Source organism: Pan troglodytes, chromosome 5 (assembly GCF_028858775.2).
Source record: "Pan troglodytes isolate AG18354 chromosome 5, NHGRI_mPanTro3-v2.0_pri, whole genome shotgun sequence".
In the NCBI taxonomy this organism is placed as follows: domain Eukaryota; kingdom Metazoa; phylum Chordata; class Mammalia; order Primates; family Hominidae; genus Pan; species Pan troglodytes.
The window spans coordinates 72,441,189-72,465,881 of NC_072403.2; the positions used below are offsets into that span (position 1 = coordinate 72,441,189).

Here is a 24,693-nt window from a genome sequence, read left to right on the forward strand (position 1 = left end):
TCTCAGTACTTTGGGAGTCTGAGGTGGGAGAATCACATGAGCCCAGGATTTTGAGACCAGCCTGGGCAACATAGACAGATCTCAGCTGTACGAATAATTTGAAAATTAGTCGGGTGGTGTTGTGCATGCCTATAGTTCCAGCTACTTGGGAGGGTGATGTTGGGAGGACCACCGGACCCGGGAGGTTGAGGCTGCAATGAGCTGCAGCTGCCCCACTGCACTCCTGCCTGGGTGACAGGGAGATACTGTTTCAAAACCAGAAAAAAAAAAAAAGAAAGATTATTCCTATATAGTAAGAGATATTCATTAAAAATGTGGTCTTACTCTTGATTAACTCAAGAAATGCAACAATCTTAACAATGATAGTCTGCTTTGAAGTACGTTTTTCTCCAATGCAATAATCCAAACCAGGTGTCCCAAATATTTATTCTTATTATTCCAAGGAAAAATAATTTTAACACCACCATCCCATAAAACTGTTGTATAGATCTTAAATAGGAAAAAATATGCAAATTACTTACCATAATTGAATAATGTATAAAAGAATGTAGCTACTACTATTATTTTAATAATAATAATATTACAATAATAATGGAAAACATTTCTAACGAAAATTTGATTAATAGCAGAAGTAATTTTGAAATCTCTAAATCAGAAAATTTATAAAAAGTTGATGTATTTCAAGGTAATTTAAGTTGGTGCTCTAACTTATGGCTAACCAGATACAGAGCAACTGTTTTCAGTGTAGCCTGTAGAAATAAAGAAGAAAAATATAAAGTTCAAATTTCTCATCTCCAAAGGTTCTCCTCTGTGTCTAACCTGTATGAAGAAAACAATGGATTAACCAACTGGGGAGAAGAGTGAGCCCCAGAGAGAATCAGCTGAGAAGGACAAACGATTCTGTCTCATTCTGGCCTCCATTTAGATATCCCTTTATTGCTGACATAAACTGGAAAAGTTGTTCAGTAAAATTTATAGGCATCTCTGTCTTGTGCTTGGAGACTTGGGAACTGCTTATTTTTTGTTTTGTTTAGTTTTATTATTGTTTCTATAATGTGCCACAATATTTGCCACAAGGAAAGATTAGTGAAAGCGTAACACCACAGCTTTATAAACACCTGTTAATTAATTCACTTAACTTCTCTTCATTGAATGCTATGATTATCTGTATTTGGTGATTCATCATATTAGAGCTCAGTAAAAGAGACACATCAAGGAAACATTTAAAAATAAAAATTATACTTTACAGACAAGCAAATGCTGAGAGATTTTGTCACCACCAGGCCTGCCCTAAAAGAGCTCCTGAAGGAAGCGCTAAACATGGAAAGGAACGACCAATACCAGCCGCTGCAAAATCACGCCAAAATGTAAAGACCATCGAGACTAGGAAGAAACTGCATGAACTAACAAGCAAAATAACCAGCTAACATCATAATGACAGGATCAAATTCACACATAACAATATTAACTTTAAATGTAAATGGACTAAATGCTCCAATTAAAAGACACAGACTGGCAAATTGGATAGAGTCAAGACCCATCAGTGTGCTGTATTCAGGAAACCCATCTCACGTGCAGAGACACACATAGGCTCAAAACAAAAGGATAGAGGAAGATCTACCAAGCAAATGGAAAACAAAAAAAGGCAGGGGTTGCAATCCTAGTCTCTGATAAAACAGACTTTAAACCAACAAAGATCAAAAGAGATGAAGAAGGCCATTACATAATGGTGAAGGGATCAATTCAACAAGAAGAGCTAACTATCCTAAATATATATGTACCCAATACAGGAGCACCCAGATTCATAAAGCAAGTCCTGAGCGACCTACAAAGAGACTTAGACTCCCACACATTAATAGTGGGAGACTTTAACACCCAACTGTCAACATTAGACAGATCAACGAGACAGAAAATCAACAAGGATACCCAGGAATTGAACTCAGCTCTGCACCAAGCGGACCTAATAGACATCTACAGAACTCTCCACCCCAAATCAACAGAGTATACATTTTTTTCAGCACCACACCACACCTATTCCAAAATTGACCACATAGTTGGAAGTAAAGCTCTCCTCGGCAAATGTAAAAGAACAGAAATTATAACAAACTATCTCTCAGACCACAGTGCAATCAAACTAGAACTCAGGATTAAGAATCCCACTCAAAACTGCTCAACTACATGGAAACTGAACAACCTGCTCCTGAATGACTACTGGGTACATAACGAAATGAAGGCAGAAATAAAGATGTTCTTTGAAACCAACGAGAACAAAGACACAACATACCAGAATCTCTGGGACACATTCAAAGCAGTGTGTAGAGGGAAATTTATAGCACTAAATGCCCACAAGAGAAAGCAGGGAAGATCCAAAATTGACACCCTAACATCACAATTGAAAGAACCAGGAAAGCAAGAGCAAACACATTCAAAAGCTAGCAGAAGGCAAGAAATAACTAAAATCAGACCAGAACTGAAGGAAATAGAGACAAAAAAGCCCTTCAAAAAATTAATGAATCCAGGAGCTGGTTTTTTGAAAGGATCAACAAAATTGGTAGACCACTAGCAAGACTAATAAAGAAAAAAAGAGAGAAGAATCAAATAGACGCAATAAAAAATGATAAACGGGATATCACCACTGATCCCACAGAAATACAAACTACCATCAGAGAATACTACAAACACCTCTACGCAAATAAACTAGAACATCTAGAAGAAATGGATAAATTCCTTGACACGTACACCCTCCCAAGACTAAACCAGGAAGAAGTTGAATCTCTGAATAGACCAATAACAGGATCTGAAATTGTGGCAATAATCAATAGCTTACCAACCAAAAAGAGTCCAGGACCAGATGGATTCACAGCCGAATTCTACCAGAGGTACAAGGAGGAACTGGTACCATTCCTTCTGAAACTATTCCAATCAATAGAAAAAGAGGGAATCCTCCCTAACTCATTTTATGAGGCCAGCATCATCCTGATACCAAAGCTGGGCAGAGACACAACCAAAAAAGAGAATTTTAGACCAATATCCTTGATGAACATTGATGCAAAAATCCTCAATAAAATACTGGCAAACCAAATCCAGCAGCACATCAAAAAGCTTATCCACCATGATCAAGTGGGCTTCATCCCTGGGATGCAAGGCTGTTTCAATATACACAAATCAATAAATGTAATCCAGCATATAAACAGAACCAAAGACAAAAACCCCATGATTATCTCAATAGATGCAGAAAAGGCCTTTGACAAAATTCAACAACAATTCATGCTAAAAACTCTCAATAAATGAGGTATTGATGGGACGTATCTCAAAATAATAAGAGCTATCTATGACAAACCCACAGCCAATATCATACTGAATGGGCAAAAACTGGAAGCATTCCCTTTGAAAACTGGCACAAGACAGGGATGCCCTCTCTCACCACTCCTATTCAACATAGTGTTGGAAGTTCTGGCCAGGGCAATTAGTCAGGAGAAGAAAATAAAGGGTATTCAATTAGGAAAAGAGGAAGTCAAACCGTCCCTGCTTGCAGACGACATGATTGTATATCTAGAAAACCCCATTGTCTCAGCCCAAAATCTCCTTAAGCTGATAAGCAACTTCAGCAAAGTCTCAGGATACAAAATCAATGTACAAAAATCACAAGCATTCTTATACACCAACAACAGACAAACAGACAGCCAAATCATGAGTGAACTCCCATTCACAATTGCTTCAAAGAGAATAAAATACCTAGGAATCCAACTTACAAGGGATGTGAAGGACCTCTTCAAGGAGAACTACAAACCACTGCTCAATGAAATAAAAGAGGATACAAACAAATGGAAGAACATTCCATGTTCATGGGTAGGAAGAATCAATATCATGAAAATGGCCATACTGCCCAAGGTAATTTATAGATTCAATGCCATCCCCATCAAGCTACCAATGACTTTCTTCACGGAATTGGAAAAAACTACTTTAAAGTTCATATGGAACCAAAATGAGCCCACATGGCCAAGTCAATCCTAAGCCAAAAGAACAAAGCTGGAGGCATCACACTACCTGACTTCAAACTATACTACAAAGCTACAGTAACCAAAACAGCATGGTACTGTTATCAAAACACAGATATAGATCAATGGAACAGAACAGTGCCCTCAGAAATAACGCCGCATATCTACAACTATCTGATCTTTGACAAACCTGAGAAAAACAAGCAATGGGGAAAGGATTCCCTATTTAATAAATGGTGCTGGGAAAACTGGCTAACCATATGTAGAAAGCTGAAACTGGATCCCTTCCTTACACCTTATACAAAAATCAATTCAAGATGGATTAAAGACTTAAACGTTAGACCTGAAACCATAAAAACCCTAGAAGAAAACCTAGGCATTCCCATTCAGGACATAGGCATGGGCAAGGACTTCACGTCTAAAACACCAAAAGCAATGGCAACCAAAGCCAAAATTGACAAATGGGATCTCATTAAACTAAAGAGCTTCTGCACAGCAAAAGAAACTACCATCAGAGTGAACAGGCAACCTACAAAATGGGAGAAAATTTTCCCAACCTACTCATCTGACAAAGGGCTAATATCCAGAATCTACAATGAACTCAAACAAATTTACAAAAAAAAAACCCATCAAAAAGTGGGCAAAGGACATGAACAGACACTTCTCAAAAGAAGACATTTATGCAGCCAAAAAACACATGAAAAAATGCTCACCATCACTGGCCATCAGAGAAATGCAAATCAAAACCACAATGAGATACCATCTCACACCAGTTAGAATGGCAATCATTAAAAAGTCAGGAAACAACAGGTGCTGGAGAGGATGTGGAGAAATAGGAACACTTTTACACTGTTGGTTGGACTGTAAAGTAGTTCAACCATTGTGGAAGTCAGTGTGGCGATTCCTCAGGGATCTAGAACTGGAAATACCATTTTACCCAGCCATCCCATTACTGGGTATATACCCAAAGGACTATAAATCATGCTGCTATAAATACACATGCACATATATGTTTATTGCAGCATTATTCACAATAGCAAAGACTTGGAACCAACCCAAATTTCCAACAATGATAGATTGGATTAAGAAAATGTGGCACATATACACCATGGAATACTATGCAGCCATAAAAAATGATGAGTTCACGTCCTTTGTAGGGACATGGATGAAATTGGAAACCATCATTCTCAGTAAACTATCGCAAGAACAAAAAACCAAACACCGCATATTCTCACTCATAGGTGGGAATTGAACAATGAGATCACATGGACACAGGAAGGGGAACATCACATTCTGAGGACTGTTGTGGGGTGGGGGGAGGGGGGAGGGATAGCATTGGGAGATATACCTAATGCTAGATGACGAGTTAGTGGGTGCAGCTCACCAGCATGGCACATGTATACATATGTAACTAACCTGCACATTGTGCACATGTACCCTAAAACTTAAAGTACAATAATAATAAACTTAAAAAAATTATAAATAATACCATATGAACTTATTTTGCTAATTTTATATAATTTTAATTCAGGTCTCATTAAACATTTACCAATATACCTTGCTAATTTTATATAATTTTAATTCAGGTATCATTAAACATTTACCAATAGATATGTGATAGAATAGTTTTTGAAGTCGTAACAAGTGAGTTTCTTTTTCCCTATTAATTTGCATTCTGACTGTCACTAGTAAACTAGATATTTTAAGTCTCTCATAAGTAAATCAGTAGCTTCGTTCACAGGCTCTTGTTATATTGTCCACCTGCTGAATTATTATCAAATATAGATCAGAGTTTAAACAATATTTTTTCTCCAAGTCAACATTTCTTAGTTATACATAGGTTTCTAACACTCTAGATGTTTAATGAATGTCTGCAGAAACAAGCACGTTAAAGTTATTTAAAATCACCTGAACTAAAGATCAAAGAAAGTATAAAAATATTTCTCCTTTTCCATAAAAATCCATGTCCTAATGTTAGAAATCATTTGTTGTAACTGCATATGATGTTTCATTTTTATTTGTTTTAATGTTTATACACATATTCAATACTTAATTCGTATAAATAAGCCAGGGAAATAATAACATTTTTAGAAGCTTCAATGTATTAGTTAGTCATAGTGATCAGTCACCAATCGAAATAAAAATACTGAACTAAGCTATATACGTATTTATTTTTTCTTAGTTTTATTAGAAAATAAAGGCTTACTTTTTTTTTTTTGAGACAGAGTCTCACTCTGTCACCAGGCTGGAGTGCAGTGGCGTTATCTCGGCTCACTGCAACCTTGACGTCCCGGGTTCAAGCTATTCTCCTGCCTCAGCCTTCCTAGTAGCTTGGAGTACAGGCACGTGCCACCACGCCCAGCTAATTTTTGTATTTTTAGTAGACACAGGGTTTCACCATTTTGGCCAGGATGGTCTCAATCTCTTGACCTCGTGATCCACCCACCTAGGCCTCCCAAAGTGCTAGGATTACAGGTGTTATCCACTGCGCCCGGCCTAAAGATTTACTTCTTAAAACATATAGGAAAATAATGCCATATTAAATTATCTGGTTCAATAAAATTAGTCTTAAAATTGGTCTAACTTGTGGGTTTATTATTTGAAGCAAACAAGGTTGATTAACACATTAATTGTCTTAAACAGTGATTTGATTATTTGCAAGAGTAATGAATTTCTAGAGAGTGAACAAATAATTTTGAGTGAATTAAAACAAACTCAGAGAAGACTTAAACACAAGAATTAGTGAAGAAACTCACAGAGCAGAAACATTTTATATGACTATTAACACTAGAAAAATGTCATTACATCAGAAAAAATGAGTAAAACATGTAGAATAAAAGCTGGCTTTAAAAATTGGATATCAGCCTTCCATTATACTAAAATATATAATTTAATAAAATTAATTACTTAAAACTGAAAAACTGTAAGAGTAAACGTTTAATACTTGATGCTAATGCATTAACATGTTCTTCTAACTCTTGATACAATTTTGTGTCAAGAAGTTCACATCAAATTAATTTGTGTTCATACTATTTGATAATTATTTTTTCTTTTTTTTTTTTTCTTTTTTGAGACGGAGTCTCGCTCTGTCGCCCAGGCTGGAGTGCAGTGGTGCGATCTCAGCTCACTGCATGCTCCACCTCCTGGCCTCACGCCATTCTCTCGCCTCAGCCTCCCAAGTAGCTGGGACTGCAGGCGTCCGCCACCACGACCGGCTAATTTTTTGTATTTTTAGTAGAGACAGGGTTTCACCGTGTTAGCCAGGTTGACTTTGATCTCCTGACCTCATGATCTGCCCGCCTTGGCCTCCCAAAGTGCTGGGATTACAGGCATGAGCCACCGCACCTGGCTGAGAACTTTTTTTGCTAAGTAACCATATCTGAGAAGTATTCGTGTAGATGCCCTGGGGGAAAACATACTTTAAAAATCAAATATATATATCTGGTCTCAAGAAAACATAATATTTAAAAAATTAAAAATCATATTATCCAAAAGACAGTAAAAATGTGGCACAGTAAACATCATTTAGCCTTGTGCCTACATAGATAATAGAGTACATATATATGTACTAAATATATATATTTATATATACACACACACACATATATATATATAAATAAAATGAACTCGGTTTTGAATATTCGGATAACTGGGATGAATTATTTTTCTCAGAGTATTCATTTAAATTGGCCAATGCTCATTTAATACCCACTACTTGCCAGTCTTGTTCAAAAGATGAAAACTGCAAAGTACCCTAAACTTTGTCTCAAGCAAGGTATTGATCAATAGTAATGTAGATGTAAAATTAAAAATGAAAGGACAAAGTAATTTGCAAAGTATTTTAAAATAATTATTCGAATTCAATTAACCTACTTGCAGACAAGTTACTAAGCAACATTTTTCAGATTTTTGAAATAGCAAACACGATGATTGAATTTCGCCTTTTGGTATGTTCTAGAAAGTTTTGTTTGATTCTGCACAGTGTAGCAGTAAGCTAGTGGTTTCGAATAGATAATGAACAATGAGAACATACCTCTCATCTTTTGCAAGGACTAGCCTTTGTAGTATGTATACATGCACACACAAACATGCATGTATATGTTTATGTCTATAATCTTTATTGATAATCTTTAAAGATTACTACAGAATATGCATAGATTGTATTTGAATATTTACAGATTTTATTTAAAAGGCTGGCATATAAATGCAGGCTGAGAAGTATTTCATTAACCATTTTGCCTCTAGAGGATTTAAGAATAATGACAAATAAAAAACAAATACTGTCATTTATTTGCTATAATTGATGCAACCACTTTCTCTATCTAATAATATAAATGTTTTTCTTGCCAAGTAGAGTAAACCTCATGTAGATCCATTTTAAGTACACCTAGTTCATTTTTATGCATTTTATAACAAATGTACATTTTGTGGAGACAACTGGTCATCTATGGGGAAGATGGTTTATTGTACTTTCTTCTGAGTCATGACATTCATTGGACTACATCCAACATATATATAATTTTTTAATACAAGGTATTCTGGATCCTTTCACAGACATAGATATTGCTAGGTGGCGAACTTTTCTGGAGATATCCATAGATATTACCATTTTTACCAAATATATGGACATTAAATGAATTAAAGCTTTGACCCCAGACAACAAGATTCTTTAATTAGGGTGTAATTGTTAACTAGTCCTGTGTATTTTGGTGAAGTACAGTGTAGCAAGAGTAATTTTTATATTGTAGTCTAAATTTTCAGCATCTCACCATCTGTTTGGGGGTCCATATCTCCAAAAACACTCATAATGTGCATTTATATAGATTTCAGATTTAGTTATGAAATGTGTAGTTATTATCTGTGAAATAATATAAACCTAAAGATAATGGAAAATGAAATAAGTAAAATTTAAAGACATGTCATATTGTATATCCCATGTGCCTGGCACTCTGTGAATAATTAAATTTTGTACTAATCATGGACACCATGTTGCCTATAGTAACTAAATTGCTTTTTTTTCAGTTGTTTAAGAAAATTATGCAAAAGTTTCCAACTTTATTAATTTAGGCTCTTTTATTTCATAATCTAAATAAATATTTTTACCTAATAACCATAAACCATCCATATGAAAAACATAAAAAAAATTAGGTTTGAAGTTATCAAAGTAGGAAATCATATTACAAATGAAAACATGTATTATGTGAAGACTGAGGTAGTGTGTTTTTAATCACTTTATCATAATTCATCATAATTCAAAAAAGTCAATACTCAGTTAAACGAATTGCCTGGATCCTTACATTCTGTTGTACACATGGCTTACATTCAAGACAAAGTTATCTGCTAACTTTTAGTACCTGTAAAAACTACCCTAAATCATGTAAACCCATTTACTTGTGTACATATTTAAATAAATTCTGTTTGGCTGGCAATCAGATCATGTATTTGAATTGCTGCTAATGCTCACACACAGAATATTTCAGGGTTCATTTCTTTCTTTCTTTTCCACTTAAAAATGATCTTACCCAGTGTACCAGACTGAAAATTATACTTCAAATTCAGATTTCCCACACTGCAGATGTTTTTCCTTTTTATGTTCATAATTACTATGATGAACAGTGAATTATTGACAAGATTGCTTGAAGAATATTCATAGAAAGGATTCAACTAGGTCTCTCACCTTATCCATAGAGAAGTCACCACCATATTAAATAATAAAATTAATTTAGTCAACAAATATACCAATATTCTGAACATCTATTGTATTCCAGACACCTCTAATTTAATATATTGATTTCTGCAACACTAAATAATGTGATTTTGCATGTACTGTTATATTCATAAGAAAGACAAGAAAATTAAAGTTATAAGACAGACGTGTATATCTGTGCAATGGAAATAGTTGAAGCAAAAACCATCTATAAACTGAGATGCCTCTGTAGCTGTTTCATTTACAGAGACTTCTGGGGTGGTTAGAAAAAAGTTAATTTAAGTTTTAAGATTGTTATTTTCTTTATATATTTATCTTGTTTACACAGTAATGCTCAAGAAAAATTCATACCTAAACAGCCTTCATATTTTTGATAAAATTGATGAAATTCTAACCAGAAAAAGTAAAATAAGTTAAAAAAAATACTTAAAAGGAGGGAAAATATGATGAGCAATTCTATTTTTCCCCAATCAAATAATATAAACTATCTCAATTTAAATTTAATCGCTTACTTTTTTTAAGTTATAATAAATAACACACCAGAATAAAGATTAATAACATTCTATAAAATATATGAAAAGAAAACTTCTATGATTAATACTATAGAATGAGTGATTATGTAATACCAATATCCACAATGTGTTTTAATTAAATGATATTAACATTTCATATTGTAGAATGTTTAGTTGTTGCTTAGTTAACTCAGCAATAGAAATATTTAAAATAAAGTATTATTTTTCCAGAGGGTTAGGAATTTGTTTATGAGAATATTTTTATTCCATAATGCAGTTAATAAATACAATTTAGTTTATAGCTTGCAAGAATTAGTTTAGTCAGTGCATAATAAATTTAGTATTACCTAATTTAATCAGTTCATGGTAAATTTAGTACCTGTGTTTTTCTTTAAGCAGTAATCAGATAGATGGACCAAACAACAATCCGAATCAGTATCAAGGAAGTTCAATTCATCATATTTCATGAGCTCTGAATTATCTTTTGATTAAAATAGTAATACCCACGATTATATGTCATACATAATAAATATATATGATATATACATATACACATATATATCATATATATACATATATATACAGGGTTTACATTCAAAGACACATGCCAATCCAAGCACCATTATATTAATTATTTTAACATCCTGTTAGGTGTCTAAAATGCTGGCTATGTCTAAATAATTTAATATATTTTTATACCATTATGAGTGTTCTTTTGGAGTTTGCTAGTGAAATTGTTAAGATAATAAGTATTGTTAGGGCCATTTTAAATGGCTTATATATGCAAATAATGTTTTCTGTATTACTAGATAAATTTTGAGAAATGTGACAAGTTTAAAGCAAATGTCTACTTTGCACTTTAGACTTTATTCTTCTGTTGATATACCTTTTGAGCAATGTTTCCTAAGCTTGGCTCAAGAATAGAACTTCTTGGGGATCTTTTAACGATCCTGATGATGAGGCAACATCCTAGGCCAATTAAGCCAGAAGTAGTGGGTTTGAGGCCCGTTTATTAGTATTTTTTAAAGCTCTATGGGAAATTGCTGTGTGCAGCCAATGTCAGAGAACTGTACTGTAAAGGTATAGAAATCTTGCGATAAATCGCAAATGCCATACTATTACAACTTTATGTGTACTAATAGGACATTTAAACAGATTGGAATTTGTAAATATAATATTTAACTGTCTCTGATCAATCAATATAATTTTTACGATAAAATAATTTTAATTCGAGATCTTTTCAGTCTTTTTCTGCTTATCATGACTTAGGGCTTTAAGGAATTTATCTATAAAAAGAAAGCTAAACATAAAACTAAGAAAATTAAGATTTCATGAGAAAACAAGAAATAGTCTTTCTTATATACCCATATTATATTCATACTGAAGGTATACTTTATACTGACTTTTCAAATAATTTATTTATGTTCTTAGAGTTTCACCAAAACTGGTTGGAAGCATGCTGCTTAAAGTTTTAAATTGCAATTATACAGAAAATGAACTTATGTAGGTTGAATTCTCTCAATTCTTCATCATAATCAGTGAAGAAGACATGCATATACCAAGGAAGGGTAGCCAAGAAGAAAGGAAGCTTTTTTTTTTCAATATTCTAATTATACCCACATGATTATTTGATTCAAAACATAAAAAAGTGTGGAATAAAAAGTATGTATTATTTCCTGGGCATTAATTTATTAAATTATCAAGCCAAAACTAATAGTGCCCTTTGGGTCAACAGGCCATTTAAGCATTTAGTTAAATTTATATGAGTACATTGCCTGAAAGATAATTGTAATCGTATAAAATGATTCAGTTCAATGATTCCAGTGTGGCATAAAGATAATGAATCTTTTGTATCATTCATCCTGGGAATATTAACATTATCGAGTCCTATGACTGCTAATGAGCTTTTTGCTAGGAAAAAGAATCAGTTACACAGAGAGATATTTTGATCATTATAAACACGATATTTTAAAAAGTAATTAGTATGCTTGTGAGTAAATAGCAGAATTAGAATTGGCTTTGATCATAAGGAAGCTGAATATTGCAAGCATCATAATCATACTGTGAAAATTAATCCGTTAATAAAACTAGAAAAGTTATAGAAGTTTTAAATAAAGTACAGTTAGGAAGACTTTGAAATATTGTCAGAGACAGAGGACATGTGTCAAATTTGAATACAATAATTTGCTTTATATATAGGATGTTCCCCTGTAGTTATGGCACATAGGTTAGAATATTTGCAATGAAAAAATGCACCTTTTGACAAAGAGAAGTAGAAAGTCTGGAATTTGCAGCTCCAGAAACCTAAAAGTATCATAATAGGAAAATATAAACATAAAAATGTATCTAAATGATGGAACAAAATTTATCTGCGTATCCTTCTCTGCCCTCACCAATTTAGATTTCATTGTTAGCAATTAATGACTAATGAAGATAAATAATCCCTATGAGTTTGAAGTCATGCAAATCTGAGTAGACAAACTCTGATATGTTAAGAATAGTTTAAAAAAGGGGGAAAAAAAGAACAACACAATACAAAGAAACCAAAAAAAAAAAAAACCACCAACAAATAAGGAATAGTTTAATAGGCCGGGCATGGCAGCTCATATTTGTAATCCCAGTGTTTTGGGAGTCTAAGTGGAAAGGTTCACTTGTGGCCTGAGTTTGCTTCAAGTCTGGACAACTTAGTAAGATACTGTCTCTACAAAAATAAAAAAAATGAAAAAACTAGCCAGGCGTGGTGGCATGCACCTGTAGTCCCAACTGCTAGGGAGGCTGATTCAAAAGGATACTTGAGCCCAGGAGTTCAAGGCTGCAATGACCTAAAATTGCACCATTGCATTCCAGCCTGGGCTGGATATTTTTATATCCAGTGTGTGAACTATATCTCAAAAGGTGAAACACAATGCATTCAAAAAGATAAGTGTAGACACATGATATGTGGCCTATATATTTTTAGTGGCATAACAATTTAGTTTTATGTAACTTGCTTATGAACATGATACATATTCATATTATGCATTTGATTCAGAGGATTAAATGTATTTAGAATAGCTTTGGAGAAACTGATTGTTTAAAGAACTTTTTGTCATTGGTTTTGTCTGCAAAGAAATATGAACTTGAATTTCCATGTTAGATATCTGATAAAGAGTGAATGTAAAATATATTATAATACACTGCCAGGTGGCAATTCAAACCTTTCCAAGTGTGTGAGATAATGCAATAAAGGAAATAAAAAGTGATATTCAGTGTAAGTGAAATTATATTATACTGAATGAGAATCTCCTTTTAAGATGATTTGCAATTGTGATGATATTTTTCTCATCTAGAAAAAGGAGAGTCAGCTAAGTATTAGGAGTAACAAGGGTACATTCTCTATTTTAAAAGATTCATGTAATTTTAAAATTAAATTTTATACAGTTCTTACAATGTTAGTATTAGATTTTTTTTTTTTTTTGGCTATCTTGGATACGTACAGTTGTACACCAGGTAAAGTTGTTTCAGTCAAGGATGGACCACATATACTAAGGTGGTCCTATAAGATAATAATAGAGCTGGAAAATTCCTGTCTCTTAGTGGTGGTAGTCATGGTAATGTAGTAGTGCAATGCATTAGTCACGTGCTTGTGGTGATGATGGTGAAAACAAACCTACTGCTCTGCCAGTCATATAAAAAATATAAGCAAATATAATTATGTGCTACTTTATAATAAAAGATTATGTTATTGATTTGTGTATTTACTATACTATGTTTTTAATCATTATTTTAGATTGTATTCTTTCTACTTCTTAAAAAAGATTTAACTGTGAAACAGCCTCAGGTAGGCCTTTCAGAAGGTATTCCAGAAGAAGGCATTATTATCATAGGAGATAACAGCTCCGTGTGTGTTATTTCCTCTGAAGACCTTTCTGTGGGACAAAATGTGGAGGTGAAGGGCAGTGATATTGATGATCTTGACACTGTGTAGGCATAGACTAATATGTGTGTTCGTATCTTAGTTTTTAACAAGAAAGTTTAGAAACTACAAACGAAAATAAATTTTTAAAAATTTTTATAAAATCTTGTATAGTAAGGATATAAAGGAAAAAGCTTCTATAATAAGGATATAAAGCAAGAACATATTTTTTACGGTTGTGGAATGTTTTTGTGTTTTAACCTAAGTGTTATTACAGAAAAGTCAAAGAGTTAAAACCATTAAAAAGTAAATAAACCTAAAATGTTATGGTGAGTTAATTTATCATTGAAAAAATAAAATATATTTTTAGTAAATGTAGTGTAGCCTAAGTGTACAGTGTTTATAAAGTGTACACTGTTTATAAAGTGTACAGTGTTTGTAAAGCATACAATAGTGTAACATCCTAGGCCTCCACATTCACTCAGCACTCAATCACTGACTCACCCAGAGCAACTTTCACTCCTGCAAATTCTATTTGTGGCAAGTGCCCTATACAGTGTACCATTTTAAGTCTTTTAAACTGTATTTTTACCGTACCTTTTCCTGTTTAAATATATTAAAATACTTACCATGTGATACAGTTGTCTCCAGTATTCAGTACAGTAGTACCTCATACAGGTTTGTAGCCTAGGAGCAATAGGCTATAGCATTTAGTCTAGGTGTGTAGGAGGCTATCCCATTTAGGTTTCTGTAAGCACACTCTGTGATGTTCACACAATAACAAAATTGCCTAATGATACATTTCTCAGAATGTATCCTCATAATTAAGTGACACTTAACTATATCATTCTAAAGATTGCTGAATGTGTTTCCTCCACAAAATCAAGAATTTTTGAGTGGAATCTATTCTTATTCTTTAGCAAGGTAAAAATAAAAATATAAGAATATGAAATTATAATTTTAGAGTGTTTTGCTTTTGCTGCTTTCTCACATTCCAGGGAAAGCTAATTTGCTTTTCTGTGCAGAGATTGACACATAAGATGAAATGTAATTTTCTAACTGTATTTCCAACTAAACAATAAGAGTGGCATTTTATTTCTGTGAATATCAATTCTGAAAGGAGAAAATTCTGCATAATGTATGTGTGTGGTTTTAAATATAATTGATTTTCACTCCATTCTTTTCGCTGAGATAATGAACTTTAAAGCACAAATTTTGTTTGGCCATATTAAAACAGATTAATTATCTCAGATAACAATGCATATTTGAAGGTATGCAAAATAAATTTAAGATGAGTTTGATTAAACATACTTCTTAAAAATAAAAGTATTTATTTTTCAAAAAGTAATTAAAAGAAGCAGTAATATCATAGGGCGACTCTTATAAAAAGTACTATTTTAATAAACAGACAAAAATAAATAGAAGGCGTGAGGAAAGTTACAGCAGGAATCTTATTAGTTGTATTGGTTCTGTTACAATGAAATTTGCAGAAAAGTTGTCAAGAGCACAAAGGGTAAAAAACTTGAGAAAGAATAACTTTAGAGAGAAGTTACTATGGTTTCTGTCAGATGTGACAGTATTTTTTTTTAAAGTGAATACAGAGGAAAATAAATATTTTGCCTTGCCAATTTTGTGCAGAGTGCCAACTTTTATGACAAACTAAAAATGTGATCCAGGGTGAAATCTCATAAATGAGATTCTGGAGGCAAGTTTGAATATCACTGATGCCTGATAGCTAATTAATTAAATTGCAAGTGGTTGAGAGAATTTAAAGTTCCCTCAAAACATTAACTTCAAAAGTTTCACAAGAAATTGTCACAATATCTAAATTAAGCATATTTGCTGAGATCATTTTTATTAGTTATTCAGTTTTCATAAATAAATATCCAATATCTCATTCCTGTTCTTAGATTAGATTTTTGTATATTCTACTCATTCCTGCTTAAGACATTATATCCCATTATTATTTCTTCATTCATTAAAGTAACCAGTAAATTCAAAATTGCAAAAAAAAATACTTTGGAAGAGACTAATTCAACTCAGATATTAGAAAAAAGTAAACTGGTAAACTTCTCTTTTTTTACTTATATCTGTCTGTGGTTAGATTTCTAGCTTTAAGATTGTTTAATTCATGTTTAGATGCAGAAGGATAGTCAAGCTGATTAAAATTTTGAGTCAATAACTTTAACTTTTACTTTTCATTTAAGTAATTTTAAATGTATTAAATGGTTCAGATGTTGTAAAGCCAGTTGTATTTGTTATAGAATTTCAGTTTTCCACATTTTGAGTTGTGCATCATCCTGAAGGCTAAGAGTAATTGATTACCATGGTCAATGTCCAAAATTGATCTAATCAGGGCGGAATGGTGCTACATTCAAAGGAGATTTCATTTCTTCTTTGAACTCATGAATGATGATATAATCTGAATGTTATTTATAATCCTTTTCAAAAAAACAAAATTCAACAAATTTATCTTAGAATTTCATTTTACGAAAATGGTATTTTATTTATACAAACTCGTATGCTTTCTTTAGGCAATTACAATTACATTTTAAATACATTTTAGTATAGCTTAGAATATGTAGTAAGTAAATATAAAGCAATAAATAGTTTTACTTTGATGTGATCATTTCACACTTGTGTGTATAGAATATTAATGTACATTTAGAGTGGTTAAACATGTTTTTAAAACTATTTTTGAATACTGGTTGTAAATATGTGGAAGGTAAAGAATACTTATTCTCTATATTTCTTATTCTCTGTGTTTCCTAGAGACTACCATTTTGTCATGTAAATAAATATTGTTTTTAAAAATTTGCGACTGTTGGTAGTTTTTAACTGTAAGAACTCAGTACTTTAAGAATATTAATTATTCATTATATCTGATGTGAAATATTTCCTCAAGTTTTTATCTGTAAATGTTTATTTTTACTTTTCAAACTACTGAAATATGTAAAAGGAAATGTGTAAAAGGAAATATATAAAAGTAAACATTGAGCACAATACAGCATTTCCAGAGATAGCAAATTTTATTTTATTCTGCATTTTCAGACATTTATTCTTTTATGCATACAAACATATATAAATATATACACACTTACACACACATATATATTCAACATAATTTTTCATAGCTTGCCTTTTTCACTCAAAAAAGTGTGGCTATCTTTTTATGTCCATAAATATAAATCTATATCAGTGCTTACAATACAATAAAAAAGTTTAATCATATTATTTATACCAAATGTATTTAATCAAATAATTTTGCTAAATATGTATGTTATGTACTTTCAATTTGATAACTATAAACTTATGGATATATATCTTTGCGTCCAGTCTTTCAATGTTTTATGAAAATACATTTCTAAAATTTGAATTGCTGAATCAAAGGTAATGTCATTAAATTTATTAGACATATATTCAAAAGGAGTATTTCTAAAAGGCTGTACAAATTTATATACACGTGGACATTGTATATAATTCTCAACACCCTCACACTCAAAAACCTTGTGTATTATAATTTATTTTCTTCTTTCAAGACATAATAGAATAAATATCAATTTAATTTTAATTTATGTGATCGACAATGAAGTTATGCATTATTTTCATTTTTTTCACTTGTGTGTTTATTTTAAATTTGTTATTGATACCATTCATGTCACTGCAATTTTTAATTGGTATTCAATTGCATTATATTATTTATTAGAAGTCATCATGTAGAAATTTTTCAACATTTTATTATGAAAATTTCAAATGTGCAGTGAAAGCCAGTATGGTGACTCATGCCTGTAATCTCAGCAATTTGGGAGGCCAAGGCAGGAGGATTGCTTGAGTCCAGGAGTTCAAGACCAGCCTGGGAAAAATAGTGAGACCCCAGTCTCTACAAAAAAAAAAAAAAAAAAAAATAGCTGGGCGTGGTCGGCCACACGTTTAGTCCCAACTACTCAGGAAACTAAGGTGGGAGACTAGCTTGAGCCTGGGAAATTGAGGCCGCAGTGAGTCATGATTGTGCCACTGAACTCCAGCCTGTGTGACAGAGCAAGACCCTGTCTCAAAAAAAAAAAAAAAAAAAAGGGGCAGTGAATTTAAAGGTCTTTTACAATGAACATCATTGATCTACCACCTAGATTCTAACACTAATATTTATTTAAACTTGTGGCACAAACCAATCCATATTTCCTTCATCCTATCCATATATTATTCTACCTTATTTTTGGATGCAATTTAAAATACTTTGCAGGAATCAGCGTACTTTCGCTTAAATACCTTATTATTACTATCATTAACTAGAGTTCAAATTTATTTATTTTAATATAAATTTACATATAATAAAATGCACAAACCCTAAGTGTACATTCCAAATTTTGACAAATATATACACATGTATAACCCACACTTTGATATTTTAGTACTCATGTGGATAGTTTGTATTTCATGGCTTTACTTTTCCCTTTTCTCTTTTGAACTCTTTAATGTGTTTCCATGTGAATTTTTAAACGTAATTAATTGTGTGAATTTTCCCTTTTATGTATTCTGGGTTTTGAGTCTTCCCTAGAATTGCCCGCACATCAACATTGTAAAATTACTTATTATTAGTCTTCTGGCATCTAATTCAAATGTGATCGGAAGTTGAATGAAATTCCTCCTGTTTTATAGCAAAGTTGAGAGAAATAATGAATAATTACCAACATCAACTCCCTCCCATATTTAAAAAACAGGGCAGAACAAACACATTGTTCATGACTATTAATCAAAACAGAGCTAATTCCAACCAAACTATGTAAGAGAAAACTGGAAATCTCTTGGTATTTGTTGAGAGGAGACTTTGAGGACATAATAAGTCAGTATTCCTATTTTTTCCGCATCTATTGCTTAAAAAGTACAATTTGAAAATAATTCACATATAAGTACCTGAAAAGAAAAAAAAAGTCATTCAAATCAAGGAAAATCATCTAAAACATGAACAAAGATAAAGTTTGCAGGTAACATTCTGTATGACAATTTTTCTACTTGCTGTTTGAAACAAACAAAAAAAAATGAGCAGTTTTATTTTTAAATGTGAAAAATCAAGGAAGTACCCCAAACAATCATAACCTGCTAGTATAATTTATACAACAGGTTATGCTCAGAAATTTCTTTGAAAGCACTGAGGGGAAAAAGGAATAGAAACCTAAAATGTTTTTGTCTTATTTAAAAGATTTTTCATAGTGCTCATTAAGAAAGCTCTGGGGTTTACAAAAAACAGATAATAAAGCTCAAGTTTAAAATGAACAGAAGAGTATTTATGTAGGAACTCTTCAATGTGATATGTATTATAAAGTGTTTCCACGTTAATGTATTAAGCTTCTATTATTTTCATTTCAAAATAGATTGCCTTCTCAGGTAACAGGGGGTTCAAAGAAATATTAATAAATGGAATTATAAAACTATCTTTCTTCAGAAAAAATGTAAGCAATTTATGAAGGCAAATTGTAGTTTTCATTCACCAAAGTTAGGACCTCATACACCTACAGAGATATTATCCCAATTGACAAATGACCATCATTCACTTCTAAATCTCAAGTCCATGGTCCATTACTCTGTGAATCTTTTTTGTTTTTGAATATAGTTAGAATTCACCTCTCTTTCCTTGGTGATCCACTTACCCATTGCCAATTACACTAGGATTCCTGTAGCTCTAAGTTATATGCATGTGTTTATTTGTCTGTCTCTTTCAAATGGGCTGTGAGCCTCTAAAGCAGGAAGTGGTGTATCATTCTGTTATTTGAACTTTAGAGTCTTGAATGCTACTTTTTCTTTGAATAGATAAGTGACTTAAATACAGGAATGGAAAAGAAGATTATTTAGAGTATTTGTATCAAGTGTATCCACATTTCTGAATCTCAGTTACTATCACCCTAAACCCAATCAAAACCATCCCTTACCGAACCTGCTTCAATGCTTACAATCAGTCTCCTACTTTACCTTAGTCATTCTCCTAAATATTTGAGTGGAGCAAAGGCTACTCTGACAGACTGTTAGGACAACAAATGTGAATTAAAACTGTCTTAGGCAAACTTAAAAGTGTGTGACGCCATGGAGTTATCACTTCAAAAAGGCTTCCCTGTCTCTTCCCTACAATGGGCCTTCACACATTATTCTGTATCACATCACTCTTTCATTCAGATATTTACAACCTGTGCTTCCCCTGTTGACTTGTGTGAAGAAGAGTTTACTGCCTGCTTAACCACAAACTGCAAATGTCACAAAAATAGTTTTTGTCTTTTTTATTTAATATACAAAACATGAGCACAAGTACCACAAAGGCCAGCATTTAGAATGTTTTTGTTTATTCATGTGTTCTTGCTTCCAAGAACAGTGTCTGGCATATTTCAAAGCTCAATAAATATTTGTGGAAAGAATGGATAAATATTTTTCCATAGCCTAAGATGCATGTGGAGAAAACATTTGTGGAATTATACATTATTTAATTCATTAATGTTTATGTTTATTTAAAAGCCTCAACTAATCAAATTTAGTAAAAAATTAAATTTCATGAGCAAAACGTGTTTTTATAACTCAACTTGAGCTTGTGTTATACATTTTTACATGTATTACATGTGTTTCTATTATAACCCAATAACTTTAATGATGAGAGTTCTAAACTATATTTTCACATTTATAATTTATACTAGTAGACATACTTTTGTGTACATCTTGTTGAATCAGTGACTCACTACTTAATTTTAAGTTTTGGAGGAATGGAAAATATAAAACATTGACAAGATACTTTAAATTGTTGAACTTCCCCAAGAAACGTAATTATATCCTTAAAAATATCCATTCAATTTGATAACAAAATTATGCATCCACACTGCGAAAGACCCAGACCAGTGAGAAATTAGATATCTGGATGTTTTTGTCATGCTTTGTTACATAGGCTGTAACAATAAAGCTATTTTTATTTTCTTCATACCAACATTATAAGCCCACTATGAAAGCAAAATACAACAGATAAATAGGTATTTGTGTTTAATTAACCAAAAATTTGAAACTAATTATATGTTTTGATATTTCTATTTACAAAGTTTAAAAACTGCCACTATTTCCCACAACTTTATTCTCAAAGTTGGCATGTTATTACTTTTAATTGGTCAAGAAAGAAAAATGTCTCACACTTGACATTTTCCCACATATTCACTTCTTGAAACAGCTGCAGTTTTACTAATCTGTGTTTCGAGAAAAATTAACAATCAGTTCTATTTTTATTCATGGAGAAATTCATTTTGAGCTATTATTCCATCTTAGATCTCTAGTATTTGATAGGCTTACAGTGGAAAAGGTTAATATTGTCTCCTGGATAGAATTAGCATCCATCAGATGCATTGACTGGACCCATTTCTTATTATCGATATTTCGAGATATTCACAAAAATCACTGCAAGAGGCAGAATAAACTGTTCTCTTATTGGTGCTGGTATCTCTGTGGGGGAAAAAAAAGCATAACTGACTGTAGCCATGGGGATTCAGACAATTGTATGGGGACTGATAAGAGGGATTTATACAAGGTTTCATATTTCTAATCTCATATGGTTTCTTTGTAGACATTATTAGACTTATTGTTTTGCTATTGTTATAATTTTTTCCAGATGAAAAGATATGGCTAATGTATGTTCCTATGGAATTAAAACTACTCTCAAATTAACCTTAATGTATTTAATCTTAATGTATTTAGGCTATGCTTGAAAGGAAAGCACTAATAAACTTGCTTCCATGAAACAATATAAATGCCCCTATGTAAGCTACCTAATTTTAAACTGGAGTATGAATCTATAAATTCTGCATTACTTAACTTTAGTATTCATAATAAGCAATGTGTATTTAGATATATTTTGAATCTATCACGATACATAAATGATAGTTTTAAAAGGAAAAATAACTCATATAAAGAAATAGACATGGAAACTAAGTGACATGACTTGTACTAAAATCCCAGTATCATTATTTTCTTTGCAAAACAGATATACTGACGGCTTACCTGAAACAATAGGGAAAGGAATTCCATAGAATAGCCCATGAGGGTAGATAGTACTACCAAGAAAATTGCCACTTTTGTTTTGATTACTATGTGTCCTATATATATCTTTGTCAAAGTCATATTTTAGAAACAAATTTCATGCAACTAACATAATTATATAACTACTAAAAATTTTTATGTTTTAATTTTGAAATCAGAGGTACAATTTCAATACACAGTACTTATTCTCCTGATTGGGATTTGGCGGTACCACAAAATGCACATAAATTACCAGGAACTTGTTTTCGTGTTCATGAGGGGACATTATGCTTTCATCATTTGCATTTCTGAGTACCTCCCTATGTTGTTGTATAGCTTTCATTTGCTTGAGAATAAGGATGGAGGGAATATAAAGATGATGTCAGAGATAATACTTAATAGTTGACATTTAATTTAGGATTATATAAGAATATAAGAGCCATCCTTATCCATGAGGTATGTTACATATATTGAAGGAATAACAATGAGGAGAAAACTCTTGCCCATAGTCCAGGAGTCTGGGATGAGGTTCTTCTTGAAGGTTTACTTGAATCACTAGGGGCTCAGCTATAATTACTTAGCAATGCAACAGGTCAGGGAGAAAAGGCCCTATGTTGTAGCCTTTTGGAACCACCCTGGGTTCCAGAGTTACAACAGGACTCAGAATTTACCAAGAGGCTGATGGGAGAACTGTATGAAGTCAGAGGTCTTTGCACAAAAGGTTAGGAATCACTACCTGCTATCCCCAGATGAAGGAAAATGAAATTATAGCGAGAGCTCATAAGTGACAGGTGCAGTGGAAGCTGAGATGAACCTTCCACTTGATCAAGATCACTTGATCACATGATCACTTTTACATTCTTTCTAAGCTGAGAGACTCACACTCGATACAGAATCAGCAGTGATCACTAGCAGATGTCAACAGCACATAACCAATTCTGTGTCAACAGCACATAACCAATTCTTTGGAAACCGTAGAAATCTGAGGACATAGCCCTCAAGGTATTTGTTTGTTTGCTTCCCCTACCACCATGAAACCTTATAAAATAAGTTCCATTTATCCCCCCAACCCCTCCCCTATGAATAGGCACTATCTTAAGGAGACAAAAACTAAGAAGGAAAGGTGTCTGGGAGACTAAACATTTTTACCTAGAAGACACTGAAAATCTACTGGACTAAATTTTTATCTGAATAAACATTTCATATTTTTTAATGCTAAAAATGGGTAGGATCTTCTAAATTTAATAGAAACATAAAATTTATATTTTTCTGAACATCTAGTAATAAGAGCTGTTCTTTTAAACCTGCTATAAACAAGAGAGTTTGAATCATTAAGTTCACAAAGATGGATCAAGGACCAGGGGCATCTACAAGTCAATGAAGTAAGAGAAAAAGATAATACAAAGTCTTGGACCTGACGGTTGGGATAGCAAGATGAAGAACATAACCTCTGTGAATCTTCTGGATCAGCCAATAGAGATAAATGTGGGCCCACACTCACATAAAAATAAACAAGCAAAGGAAGAAATCCTCTGGGTCCATGTGTTTCCAAATGGAGAGTCCAGAAGAGATATACAGTTTACCGTTGAACAACATGGTTTGAACTAGGCAGATCCATTTATATGCAGATTTTTTTCAATAATTACAGTTGGCCATCACTATACGTGGGTTCCTCATTCACATTCATCTGCCAAAATCAGCTAGAAAAATAGTATTTGCAGGAAGCTAAATCCGCATATATGGAAGGCCAACATTTTGTGTCCATGATTTCCACAAGGCTGACTGCGGGACTTGAGTATGCATGGATTTTGGTATATGCAGGCAGTCCTGAACCCAATCCCCTGAGGATACTGAGGGATGATTGTATAGATATAGATATATAAATATAGATATAGATATGTACACCACACACCTGTTCTAAGTGATGCATGTATTAATACATTCAATTTAAGTGATGACCCTAACTCATACTATTACTACTCCCTTTGATGACAGTTGTGGAAAATGAGGCAAAGAGGTTAAATAATACATTCAAGGATAAAGAGTTAGTAAGTGACAGAGCGAAAATTTGAACCGAGATAGTTTGTCTCCAGCTACTGTGTCCTGACTGCCATAACACTATTTCTCTTGCTCCAGATTTTGGTCCAATGGACAATGTACTGGAAAGCCTGTAGTTTACTCAAGTATGGAACAGAAACCAGGATGTAATTTCCACAAAGGAGCTCTGAGAAACAGCTGAGATATAATTTAAAATTTCTCTGAAATAAAGTATGTTGGCAAATGGAGTAAAAAAGGTATATATGAATTATGTTTTTGGTGAGCTATCCAGATCATTCTGCTGCATGTAGGCAACACATCAATGCAGATATTGTGTGATTACTTGGTTCATATGCTTTGTTCGATTGGCTATAATCCAGGTGATGCTGGATGGTATAAATATTGGTTAAAAATCGTTGAATTATATCTTCAAGAAGTAGCCTAAAGTTATTCTCTCTGTGTGTGCCCTTAGAAAATCCAAAACTCATTGAAAATAGTGTATCAGTTTTC

At 32.7% G+C, this 24,693-nt stretch overlaps 1 protein-coding gene across 5 annotated transcripts in view; it reads left to right on the forward strand.

Annotated features, from left to right (window-relative positions):
- LOC112208034 (protein eyes shut homolog) overlaps positions 1-24,693 on the forward strand; it is a 327,262-nt gene that overhangs the window by 26,088 nt on the left and 276,481 nt on the right. The window lies entirely within an intron of this gene.